Genomic DNA, 12,117 nt, shown 5'->3' on the forward strand with positions numbered 1-12,117 from the left:
ACCGTGAGATCACGACCTGAGACAAAGTCGGATGCTCAACTGACTGAGCTACCCAGGCGCCCCTGCATTGATGCATTTAAAACACATATAATCTTTTCACCAGACACACTTTACAGATGAGGAACCGGAGGCTCAGACTGCTGAAACAGACCTCAGGACTGACCAGCTAGCCACTTACTGTGCATGTGGGGACAGTGAGGCCCTTGACATCTGAGAAGGGACTTTTGCCCCAAGACGAAATCCTGGAGAGCCAGCAGGATCACCCTGAGACCCATGGCATCCTCCTCCCAGGGTGACATCTGGAAAGGGGGCAGGGGGCTACACTGCCCCCAACCCAGCTCAGGTGAATAGCATCCTTGAGGGTAGTGTTAGGTCCACTGCCAGCCCGGGGCCACCGTCCCCAGCAGGGCTGGGTACCAGCTCATCTCAGTGCTGGACACAGAGTAGGCCCCATGAAGGAATGAATCAATGACAAGAGGTTCCACACTACATCTGAATAGTACTTCCCACATCATTGTTCATCTTCCACAAATGTTATTGGGGTTTCCCCACAGGTGCACTTGGCTTAGAGCTGCCTGGACACAACTCCAAAAAGCCTCACATCTCTGAATCCCTGGGAGCCTCCACAAGGTGCCCGGTGATAACTATCTGCTTGATAATTGAATGAATGAATGAATGAATGTCGGATGGATAGATGGATGGACAAAATATTGAAGCCCCAGGACTTGGGCTAAAGAGGGCACTTTCTGGGGCACCTGAGTGGCTCAGGTCATGATCCCATGGTCATGGGATCGAGCCCCACATCAGGCACCACACTGAGCATGGAGCCTGCTTGAGATTCTCTTTCCCTCTGCCCCTCTCCCCTGCTCATGTGTGCTTTCTCTCTAAAAGACAAATAAATAAAATAAAATAAAGAGGTCACTTCCTAACTGATGTGTTCCTAACTGTGGTACAAATGAATACCTGAATAAGAGAATGAATGAATGAATGAACGAATGACAAAGCTAATCACAGAGAAGGTGCAAGGAGCCACTCGAGGAGGCTCCTGTCAGGTGGAAGCCAGGGGTGGTGGGGTAGAGGCTCCAGCTGGAAGCCAAGGAGTTAATGAGCTTGACCACTAGCTTGACCACCTGGGCCCAGAGGGGCTGCCCCCTGCAGAGCCTGTCCAGTGTTACTGAGGTCCCTGGGGTGTCCGCACATCGTGGCAGAATGCAATTATTCCAGTCTCTAGTGCGGCAGGCATTTGTCATTCTTTTATTTGAAAGAACCTCTTGGAACCAGGGGCAGAGCAAGGGTGCGGGGAGGGGCCGGGGGGGGGGGGGTGGTGCAAGGATGGAGGCAGAGCTCAGCTACCCTGCCTCAGCCTGCATCCCTGGAGGACTGGCATTACAACAAAGGAGATGCCGGGAGTAGAGGGGAGGGAAGAATTGGGGTGGGGGTGGGGGGCCTCCTATTTATTTAGACCAGAGCAGAACACATGGTTAGACTTAATAAGATAATAGGCTGAGATTTCACGTTCTTGAAGGTACAGGCTCAGTAATGTGATCTGGGGTGGGGGGGGGGAGGCATTTTTGTTTGGTAAAACCCCTCCAATGGTCGCCTCTTTCCACACAACACAATGGAGGCTGGGGCTGAGGGCGAGGGTGCGTGTGTGGGCACGCGTGCACACACACCCACCACATGCCCACACATGCCCTCCCATTAGGAACACACAGTCAAGCAGTCTCCCTCACAAGTTTTTCTGGGAGGAGGTCACGCCAGCCAAGCACATGTAGGTGTCACCCCTTCCCAGACACCATTGCCCTGGATTTCCCCTTCCCTGCAGCCCAAAGGGGCCAACAATTAAAAGTGATCACTTCCTACTCATTTTAGGAAACTCCTTGCATTCACTGTTTCATTCATTCATTCTCCAAATATTTACTGAGCACCTACTCTGTGCCAGGCTGTCTAAACATGCTGGGGCAGCCAACACACCCAGTGAAACCCCACTCCATGAAGCCTGCATTCCAGGAGCATCAGGCCCACACCCAGGAATGCTCCGGAACCAAGACAGCCTGGGTTCACATCTCAGCTCCACCACTGACCAGCTGTGTTCCTGAACTTCTCTCGGCCTCCTCTGGTTGTGGTGGGGATGACATCAGATAATCCAGGTTAAGCACTTTGGCCCAGGGCCGGGCACACAGGAAGTACTCCATGAACATATCACTGCGTATCGTTTCCAGACCTGGGGCAGCAGGAGTGGAGGCTGCCAGGAAGCCCCTGGCTCACTGCACGGCTTCCTCGGTGAGCCCTACTGCCCACTCCCAGTTTGCTCATCCCAAGAGCATCCTTAATTTCCTAGGTGCTCACACACCCCTGGGTCTGGGACAAACATGTGACAGAGAGAGCCGAACCCACATCTTACCACTGAGCCCATCACAAAACCCCAAAATAGAAAAGCCTCCAAGGGGACACAATCCACGCTGAAACCAGTACTTAAATCCCTCTGCAACAAGGTCTGTCCCCTTGGTGGGGAACTCATTCCCTCCTCAGCTTCCTTAGCAAGAAGAAAGAATGTCAACGTAAGTCCTAAGGGAGGACCTGCTGACCGCCTCTTAGGGACAGGAATAACAGGATTCTCCAATACCCACTGTCCTCCAAGAGGAGAGAGAAACAGTCATCTGTTACATGGTGGCCATTTTTTTAAATGACATTGCAATTTACATTTGCTTAATTCCTTCAATAAATACTACCAAGTGCCCATTCTAACCAGCCCTGTTCCAGGCTGGAAGCATGACAAAGTCCTTGCCCTCAGAGAGCCTATGGTGTGATGAGAGAAGACTGGTAATAAAGCAATAAATCATCTATAATAAGTCAAGTGGCACAATGAAGAAATGTGGAGCGGGATGGGTGAGGTGCCACTCTAGACAGGCGACAAGGTGATACTTGAGCAGAGACCTGGAGCAAGCAAGGAAGCAAGCCAGGGTGAAATCTGGAGGAAAAGCATTGCAGGCAAGGGGACTAGCAGGTGCAAAAGCCCAGAAGCTGGAGGAGGCTAACTTGGGTACACTCCAAATCTCCATTCTCTGAGATGCCAACACGAGGCTGAGACTGAAGGCACTTGTCCTGCCCTCAGAGACCACGGGCTGAGCTACTCATTCCCACAGGGACCTAAAGTCCAACCCCACATTGACTCACTGTGTGACCTGATGCCGGTCTCTCAACCTCTCTGATCCTGGTTTCTTTCGGCAACGGCTACTTGGGGCTGAGCATCCTCCAAGAAGGCACTGCCCCTGGGGTCCTCCCCAGTCTGCCGCTCTGTGCAAAACACACCAACCATTCTCCTCTACCCCATGGCGCCATCCTCACACCCGCGCCAGCAACGCCACGCAGGATTGGTACTCCTGCCAAAATAGCTATTAACCCAGTAGCCAATAATAACACGTTATCCTATCAATTTGCTTCTGAAACGCTGTGTAATTGCAGAACCCAAGTTTGCCACCTCGGTAGCTTGGTTACGACATAAACAGAAAGAAACTCACCAGTTCCTTCCCCAGGAGAACAAGTGGTTGGCCACGACAAACACCCACTTACCACCCAGTCCCCCCACCCCACGGGCCCCCATGGAATCCATCAGGAATCCTGGTCTGCTGATCAATAGTCCGGAGACTTGTCTCCCTGTGCTCTTGGCATGTTATCTCTGTGTTGGAGAGGAGACCAGAGCCTGGGAGGTGATGGCTCGGGGCCATGCTGGCTTTGTGGGTGGCAAGGTCGGGCCCAGAAGCCAGCACTCCGGCAGCCTCCCGGCTCCTGGCTAGAAACCACATGGCGGGAGAAGAGGGGCAGACGTGGGCGGAGGGGGGAGGGAAGGCGGGGAGAGCCTAGGCACCTAGGGGCCAGCAGGCGCTCAGGGTTACACCAGCCCAAGGGACACACCGACCATCATCAGAGACAGACCCAAGCCAGGCCTCCACACAGGAGACAGAGAGGCCAGGAGGCCACCGGGTGGGGCAGGGAGAGAAGGGCAGGGGAACGAAAAGAAAGCCACGCCAGACCCAGAACTCAGGGTGCTCCTGGAGGAGCCCCCGGCCCCTGACGATGCAGGGCCCGACTCGGATCTGACACACCACCACCGATGCCTCCTAGGCCCTCACTTTTCGTCGTCCACTCCAGGAAAAGTTTCCTTCCTTCTGGATTAGATTCCACTCTGAGCGAACATTCCGCTTCCCAGCGAGCTGGAGCCTCTAATGGGACTCTTGGCGGTCAGTACAGACACCAACTGGCCTGTTTTATTCATTCTTCCCCTCCAACCCCACCCCTCCGCTTACCTCTCCCCCTGCTCACCAGGGCACCCCAGGACAAGTTGGTGGATGCCCTTGTTCCCGGCACCCAGCGGCAGGGCAGCTGAGGCTAGAGAGGCGCTTCCCGCTGCCCCACTGGTGACCTCAGCCCCAGGACACATCCCCACCCTCGGCCTCAGCCGGGAAAGGATGGGTCGAAAGTGTGCTGCTCCAGCCGCGGTGCTTGGCGGAGCCTCCAGCAAGTGGGGAGAGGAAGGGCCTCGGGGAGGGTGGGGAGGAGGAGGCAGAGGAGGCCAAAGGCTCGGCCACTCAGCCAGATGTTGACCCAGTTGAGGGCCCCAGGCCCCAGGGGCGCCGGGAAGCTCTGGCTCCCCACCTCCCACCCCCCGCCGCCAGCTCCAGAATTCTTGCAGAGAGGGGGGCCCGGGACAGCACCGCTCCCATGCCTGTCCCTGAGGTCGGGGTTAAAGAAGGAACACAGAGAGACGCTCAGGGGTTGCCAGGACAGGGTGGGGGACAGCCCCTCAGGGGCCCCTGGGTGGGGTGGGTGGGGTGCCGTCTGCGGGAAGGAGCTCTCAGCAAATGGAAACCAGGCCTCGGAAACTGGCCGGACCACAGCCACTGCACAGCTCCAGGGGAAACCCCGCTGCTCGCTCAAAGGTGCCCCAACCCAGCAAAAGATGGTGTTAAAAATGAAAGGGCAGGGAGGGGGTCAGGCAGCTTAGGAAAGATTAGGGGGTGACAGCTGGAGGCACCCACACAGGCCCTCCTGTTCTGTGCTCTGAACACCCTTCATTGTTGGCACACTGGCCCCCAAGGCCTGCTTGCCTGTGAGTGCTGTAAAAAGTCAACTCCCGGAGCAATTACCCCGCTCTGCTTCCCTCCGTGGGGCCTTCACTCAGGTTTCCAGCAGCCTTGAGCTGAGCTGTGTCCCGGGCCTGGGGCTCAGGCTCACAATGGGCCAGGCAAGCATGAGTCCCCAGCTCCCACGACATTCATTTTGGGGATCCAGCCCTCAACGCTGAATCCTCACTGCACATGAGTGAGGAAGAGAGATCGGGGGGTGAGGAGGTGGCCCGGGACCCCACGGCTACGGCTGACCGTCAGGGATCAGTGGGACCCCTGGGCCCTGACATCAAGAGCTTGGGGTCTAGCAGACTTCAGTGATTGTAAATGCCATCTACCCATTCACTCACTCATTCAGTCATTCATTCGATCGCTGGTTAGGTTATTCGACAGAAGTTGGTGATGAGCTTCTGACCCACCAGGCACTTCAGAGCTTGGGATGCAAGGCGAATAGGCAGGCACAGCTCTTGCCCCACAGGCTTCGTGCAGGAGGCAGAGGTCCTACAATCTGTGATCCTTGCTACGACTAGAGAAGTCCCGTGAGGGAACGGGGCTTCCTAGAACAAGGGAGCTGGAGAATCAGCCAAGGGAAGGAAGCAGGGATGCAAAGAGAGGCTCAAGTAGCAGCACAGCATGTGCAAAGGCCCGAGGTGGGACTGAAGTCTGTGGTCGCTTCCATCAAACCTCTGCCCCTCAGCCAGCTCCTCACTCTCAGCAAAGGTGGGCGGCCTGAGCCCCGCCCCAGCTCACAGACTCGGGGAGCCCCCCAATGGCACCTCTAGCCACTACGCCCATAGTGGAGCATGGCTTTCCCAGCCAAAGTTCTTGTTAAAAATGTTTCATATGTTTATTTTTAAAAGGGGGGGGGGGATGGAAAGAGAAAAGGGAGTCCTGAAGGTCTTTTTCTTTCCAGAAAAAAAAAAATTTAATAAATAAATAAAACCTCAGGAAAAGGGCATGGAAAGGCCTCTGCATCTGTAACCGCTGAACAAATGAAAATTAGCTCATTTAATCAGCTCCTCATGGCCTGGCTGTCCCGAGTGGGCCCCGGAACATAGCGAACTTCACAGCAGAAACTCGCCAGCCAATGTCAGTTTATCCTACAACAAAGGGATTTTCTAAATAGCGCGATCAAAACGCAGTGAAGGCCGCGGAGAGCTGGGGACCCAGAACTCGACCCCCAGATCCTGGTGGGCCCCCACCTCCCAGCTTCATCCCTTTGAATGGAATTGTTCTTTTGGCTTTTGTTCTAATTATCTAAACATGTGTGGAACTCTGTTCTACAAAGACTGTTTTAACCGGCAAAGAGGGTAACGCCAGCATCCCCTCCCCATCCACTGCTGCGGCCCCTGCCCCAAGCCCCACACCATCGACCCCTCCCCCTCGCCCACCACCGCCAGCCTCCAACCCACGCATAAACACACACGCACAGACGCCCGCACACACCGTGCTTATACCACACACGGAATTACACACACGCGCCGTTCTGCACACGGTCACACGGTCACACGCAGTTACATACGCATAGTTACACACGCACAGTTGCACGCACGCAGAGTCACATACAGGCACAGTTACCTCCACCACACGCAGGCACACAATACACACAGCTCTGCAGTTCCTGCCTAACAGCTGGAGGTGGGGGAGGCGCAGCTCGCCAGACCCCCAGGGAGCGCCGCTGTGCACACACCTGAGGCCCAGGCTGGTAGCAAGGACTCTTATTTCCCTGGAGTACTTTTTCCACGCAACTTGCCACCTGGGCTAAGTCATTAGGGCAACTGAGGAGGGGGGAGCAAAAGGCCACGGAAGGGGAGCGGGGGGCAACGGGGAAAAAAGGCACGGGGGTACACGAGGCCACGGTGAGCACGAGCCAGCGGCCGCTCCCGGGCTCCACTACCAGTGCTGGGTTCACCTTCCCTTCCCAGTCAGCCCACCTGCAGTGTGTCCAAGCCCTAGGTGCCCAGTCCCACGGGGAAACAAGGCAGGCCGGATTCAAGTCTTGGCTCTAGCCCTCACCAGCTCGGAGACCTCGCCTCCCCTTCTGTAAAATGGGAAACGATGGCAGCCTCGCAGAACGGTCGCGTTGATTAGAGATGCAGGCTGCGTAAAAGTTTGTGCTGGTTCCTTTTGTATGTGCGGACACAGGGGCCCAGAAGGACGGTCACACACACACAGGATCGGTGACACAACCAGATGACAGCCAGTTGTTCGGTAGCTTTCAATTTCTTACCCAATCCTAATCCCCAATGTGAAGAAGGGGAACTGAAAAATGAAAGAAAGAAAGAAAGAAAGAAAGAAAGAAAGAAAGAAAGAAAGAAAGAAAGAAAGAAAGAAAAGAAAGAAAGAAAGAAAGAAAGAAAGGAAGGAAGGAAGGAAGGAAGGAAGGAAGGAAGGAAGGAAGGAAGGAAAGAAAGAAAGGAAAGGAAAGGAAAGGAAAGGAAAGGAAAGGAAAGGAAAGGAAAGGAAAGGAAAGGAAAGGAAAGGAAAAGAAAAAAGAAAAGAAAAGAAAAAAGAAAAGAAAAGAAAAGAAAAAAAAAAAAAGAAAAGAAAAGAAAAGAAAAGAAAAGAAAAGAAAAGAAAAGAAAAGAAAAGAAAGCAAGCAGGGTGTGAGGAGCAACCGACCAGGATGATGGGAACGTCCAGAAGGTTTCTGACCCAGTCTGACAACATTTTCCAAACGCCTTCTCTATCTGATTTTCACAGCAACACCCTGGCTGAGTGCAGTTATTATTCCCAAGCCACAGACATGGAGACTGAGGCTGAGGGGGCTGAGAAGCCGAGGCTGGTGTCGCGGCGGGGGGTGGGTGGGATGGGGGGTAGGGGGCAAGTGGGCGAGCAGGCTGGCAACGGAGCCTGCTGGGCGCGAAGCTGCACACTCGTGCCCTGGCCAACTGCGTTGCCCAGCCTGCTCTGCAAACTGCAAGCTTTCCTCTGGCAGGACTCCTGCTCGGGGCTGGGACTGGGGAGCAGGAGGAAATCCCACCCAAGGAACTCTTACGGTGCACAGGGGCCAGCAGCTTCCCTCTGGCTCCCAGGGGTACAAGAGCCACAGACCACCCAACCCAGACCCAGGAGGAGACCCAGACCCTTTCCCACACAGTGGCTCTCAAAGGCCTTAATACCCCACACCTCAGTGCTGGGGAGGCGGTAGGCAGGGACTCATTTCCATTTCAGACTTGGAAACCGAGGTCCACAAGTGGTAGGTGTGGATGGCTCCAGGGGCCACAGCCTTCGGGCCAGCTCTCAATGGGAACAGAGTCTGCGATTTCTGAGTCCTCCCAGGCTGGCAGGCCAGCCAAGACTGAGTCAAGTGGCAGGAGACTCAGAGTCACCTGAGGTAGCCTTGGTATGGGCAGGGGGACCTGGGGAAACAGCTCCTTTGCTAGCTCATCAATGTCTGCAGATCCCACATCCTGCAGGTTCCCCCAGCCGTGCCCCCAACAAGCACTAGGCCACAGGAGGAAAGAAGCATAGGCAGTGGAGGTTAAATGCATGGACTTGGATTGAATCTCGACCCTGTCACCTACGTGCTGTGTGACCTAGGGAAAGTAACCTCCCCTCTCTGAGCCACAAACCTCAACTGTAAAATGAAGACAGTAACAATGGATGCCTCCCTCCCGGACTTGAGGGTTGAAGGGGACGATGCCTGGGAAGTATTTAGCTCACTGCCTGCCCCAGCTCCCCAAATGGGAGCCCTCAGTAAGCACGGGGAATAGGGCAGGAAAAGTGAAGAATGCTCTCAAATCTACCTCATCTCCCCCATAGGCTTCCCTAGAGGCCCAGGCCATCACACCCAGTGGGCAGAATTCCTTCTTCTCTCAGACTCAGGAGGATGGTTGCCTCGATAGACTCCTTGTAGGCTCACACTCCACTCAGCTGTCCCTGAACCAGCCCAGCAGGCAGCTGATGGGGCAGCTCAGAGCATGTGAAGTGGCCAGGCAGACCTAAGAGGGTGCAGAACCTTCCTTACAGTGTCTGGGCCCAGGAGGCAGGAGCTGGACCTGGAAACCCCTCAGAGAGCCCCAAACTTCACTCTTACTAGAAGGATTCAGAAGAGAATCACAGAAGGAATCAGTGGTGGTGTTGTCGCCCCCCACCCTGGCCATGTCACCCCACACACAGAAGCCTGGCTGGTCTTGCTGGCCTGCTCCTAGGCCACGTGGCCCTATCCAGCCTCGCTCCTGCTCTGAGCCTCAGTTTCCACTCACTGGGGCAGCAGTGAGGGTCAGGGGAGGGTGTGGCTGTGAAATGCTCTGTAAATGCAAGGTGCCCTGGCCACAGGCAGGCTGACTGGGCACAACTGGGTAGGAAGTGGAGGAGATACCAAGGGCAAGCTCGACCCGCCTTCTCCCCTAAATCCGGGCAGTGGCCACAAGAAGAAAAGAGGCTCACCCTGGAGCTGGGTGAGCCCCCACCCGCCACGGCGGGAACCCCAGAATGCAGGCAGCGGCTGCTGCCACTGGGCAGCGACCTCCTTTCTCTCCAGCACAGAGAGGAGTGGCCACCCGACATGGCTCACGGCGCATAGTAGGTGTCATCGACTGGCTGACGTCTTGCTTTTACAAAACACCAGTGCAGACGCTCACGGATCACAGCCAGGGAGAAAATGATTGCTCGAAAAGAAAGTGGACTGTGTCTGTGCTTGTCAAGCTCCAGCAGTTGGCCCCGCGAGGCATCAGACCCCTCAGTGCCATGGCCCAGGAAGGGTGAGAGGGGGGATCTGCCCATTTCACAGGCCACCAAGGGCTGTCCCCACCTGTCCGAGTGCCCGCAGACAGGCTCCTTCCGAGGCCTGTGGGAGGCACAGGGACACAGAGTCAGGCGCCCTGATTTCCAGTCCCGGCTCACTTCTGCCCCTATGCCGTCCCCAACAAGGGACTTCCTCTGTCCAGGACCCAGTTTCCCCAAGTGCTCCAACTCCCTCTGCCCCAAATGCTGGGAAACAGAGTGAAATGGCACACTGCCTCACTCTGAGCCAACAGAGGCTACAATTAATCTGAGGCAGGGATTTTCCTAATTGCGGAGTTTTACAACCCAAACAGAAAAGATGAAGTACAGCTAGCTGAAATGCTGGCTTGAGGCAAGACATTTAAAGCATCTTTTTAAAAAGTCGGTGTGGTATGAACAAAATTGCTCCTAGAGGACATGAACAGAGTCTTTGCCCAAAAGAGAGTGTCCAGCTCCCTTAGGGGTCAGGCCAGAAACACTGGGAGGCAAACATTTCAAAAGAGATGTCTTATTGGGGGGCAGGGGGTCAAAAATAAATATATAAATAAAGGGAGGCTCACCTCCGATTTTCCTAATTGCCTTCCTTTGCAGGCAGATGTGGTTCTACACCCCACAGCCCCTCTGGAAGTTTGTGTCGGAGCCAACAGGATTCCCATGACCAGGAAAGCCAAGCATCCCTCGCTAGCTGGACCCAGCCACCCAAGGGGAGCAGAGAAATGGTGTCAGCATGCACTGGGTGGTGCCCCTCCAACACAAGGATGCCTGCCCCCTGGAAAGGCAGGACAGGCTTGGCAGCAACCACGTCTGAAGCAGACAAAAACCACGGGCATCGAATTCCAAGGTCAACCCCCAGGGCCCGGCCAGGCATTGGCCCTTCCTCCATGTCCCAAGTACAAATCAACCTGCTATGAGGCACCCCACGTCCTGCCCAGGAGGAATGAGACCGTGGATACGCACACATGCACGCGCTTCCTGGGACAGCTTAAAGGCAAATGAAGGGCCCCACCCTGCATAGCCGAGAGACAGGAAGGAAGGAAAAGGCAGCTCGGTGGGGTCAGAGGGGGCATCTCCACCTAATGTCTACCGCGCATGACCGTGTGAGTCTCCCCAGACGCCTTGCGTTTGCCAGTCCACGACCCCTGCCCTAAAACCTCAAAGCCAAATATGTTCCAGAATTCAGGCTTTTTCAGCTTCTAGAAAGGTAATACAGTGGATTTCCTGAGTCTCTGGGAGCACCTCAGAAGCAATGAAGCATACTGATGTCAGCAGCAAACACAGATATTCACCAACGTAACTTAAATAAAGGCTATAAATAGCTTCACATCAGCCAGGTCATATTTTGCTGCCAAATGAGCTACCAAAAAGAAAACAAATTTCAGATTTCAGGCTTTCTGAAATTGAGGACTGTCAATAAGGGATATACGGAACTACACTGTCTCTTTAATCTTCCCAGTGACCGCACAGGGGAGGAAGTTAAGAAGTACTTTCCCTGCAGTCACACAGCACGACTATGGGGGCCCCATGGCCTGAGGGACTGTGCGCTCGCCCAAGAGTGTCCTGTAGTTGCCCAAAGTACTGAACCGCAGTTTAAGAGCTTCCTGAAGAAACACTCAAGCATCTGTGCCTGACCCCACAGCGTCCACAGCCCACACCGCCACATGTGCGGTGTTCAGGCCAATCCCCGCCAGGAGGCGCCCTTCAGACCCACACAGACCCAGGTGGCGTCCCCACACCTGCCTGGGCCCTTTCAGGAGCCCAGAAGCCCAGGGGTGGATTTCCACCAGCAGGTGAGGCTCCCTGCTCCGCCCTGATGCCCAGGTAATTACTCCCCACCTGACACGGTCTGCACAGATTATTTTACCTACAACAAATACGCTCGGCACATCCCCAGTCTGGGAGAACAGGCACAGGTAATCCCATCTGACGGAGGCCAGGGGTTTCCAGCAGGACTCCCGGAGGGCTGGGACCCCATCCTGTCCAAAAGATGTGGGAACCCCACAACTCTTCGGACGTACTCCTGGTCATCCCTAACGTCCCTTCCTCGGCGGGTTCTCTTAACTGCAGGGAAAGACTGTGGCATGGGCAAAATCCTGATGCTTCACTACCAAACAATCATACCAATAACTTCATAGGCATTAAGACACTCCCACCAGCCAGAGCAGCAGCGTCCAGCCCTACCAGACATCACCCTGGACCATGACCTTGTTAAGGAGAAGTCCAGCATTGAGAAAAACGTCCAGCTGCAGTGCTGGCCCATGCTGTC

The 12,117-nt window shown here is 55.0% G+C and overlaps 1 protein-coding gene across 4 annotated transcripts in view; it reads right to left on the minus strand.

The window, feature by feature from the left end:
• The window catches only part of ZNF423 (zinc finger protein 423), a 333,481-nt gene that overhangs the window by 159,015 nt on the left and 162,349 nt on the right, over positions 1-12,117 (minus strand). The window contains exon 1 of one of the 4 annotated variants that reach the window (XM_023245564.2): positions 4,308-4,631. The exons of the other annotated variants lie outside the window; for them this stretch is intronic. The gene's annotated coding sequence lies outside the window, so the exon portion shown is untranslated. Of the gene's footprint in view, positions 1-4,307; positions 4,632-12,117 lie in introns of those variants that run through there. 4 annotated transcript variants of the gene reach the window in all.

Source organism: Felis catus, chromosome E2 (assembly GCF_018350175.1).
Source record: "Felis catus isolate Fca126 chromosome E2, F.catus_Fca126_mat1.0, whole genome shotgun sequence".
NCBI classification, from domain to species: domain Eukaryota; kingdom Metazoa; phylum Chordata; class Mammalia; order Carnivora; family Felidae; genus Felis; species Felis catus.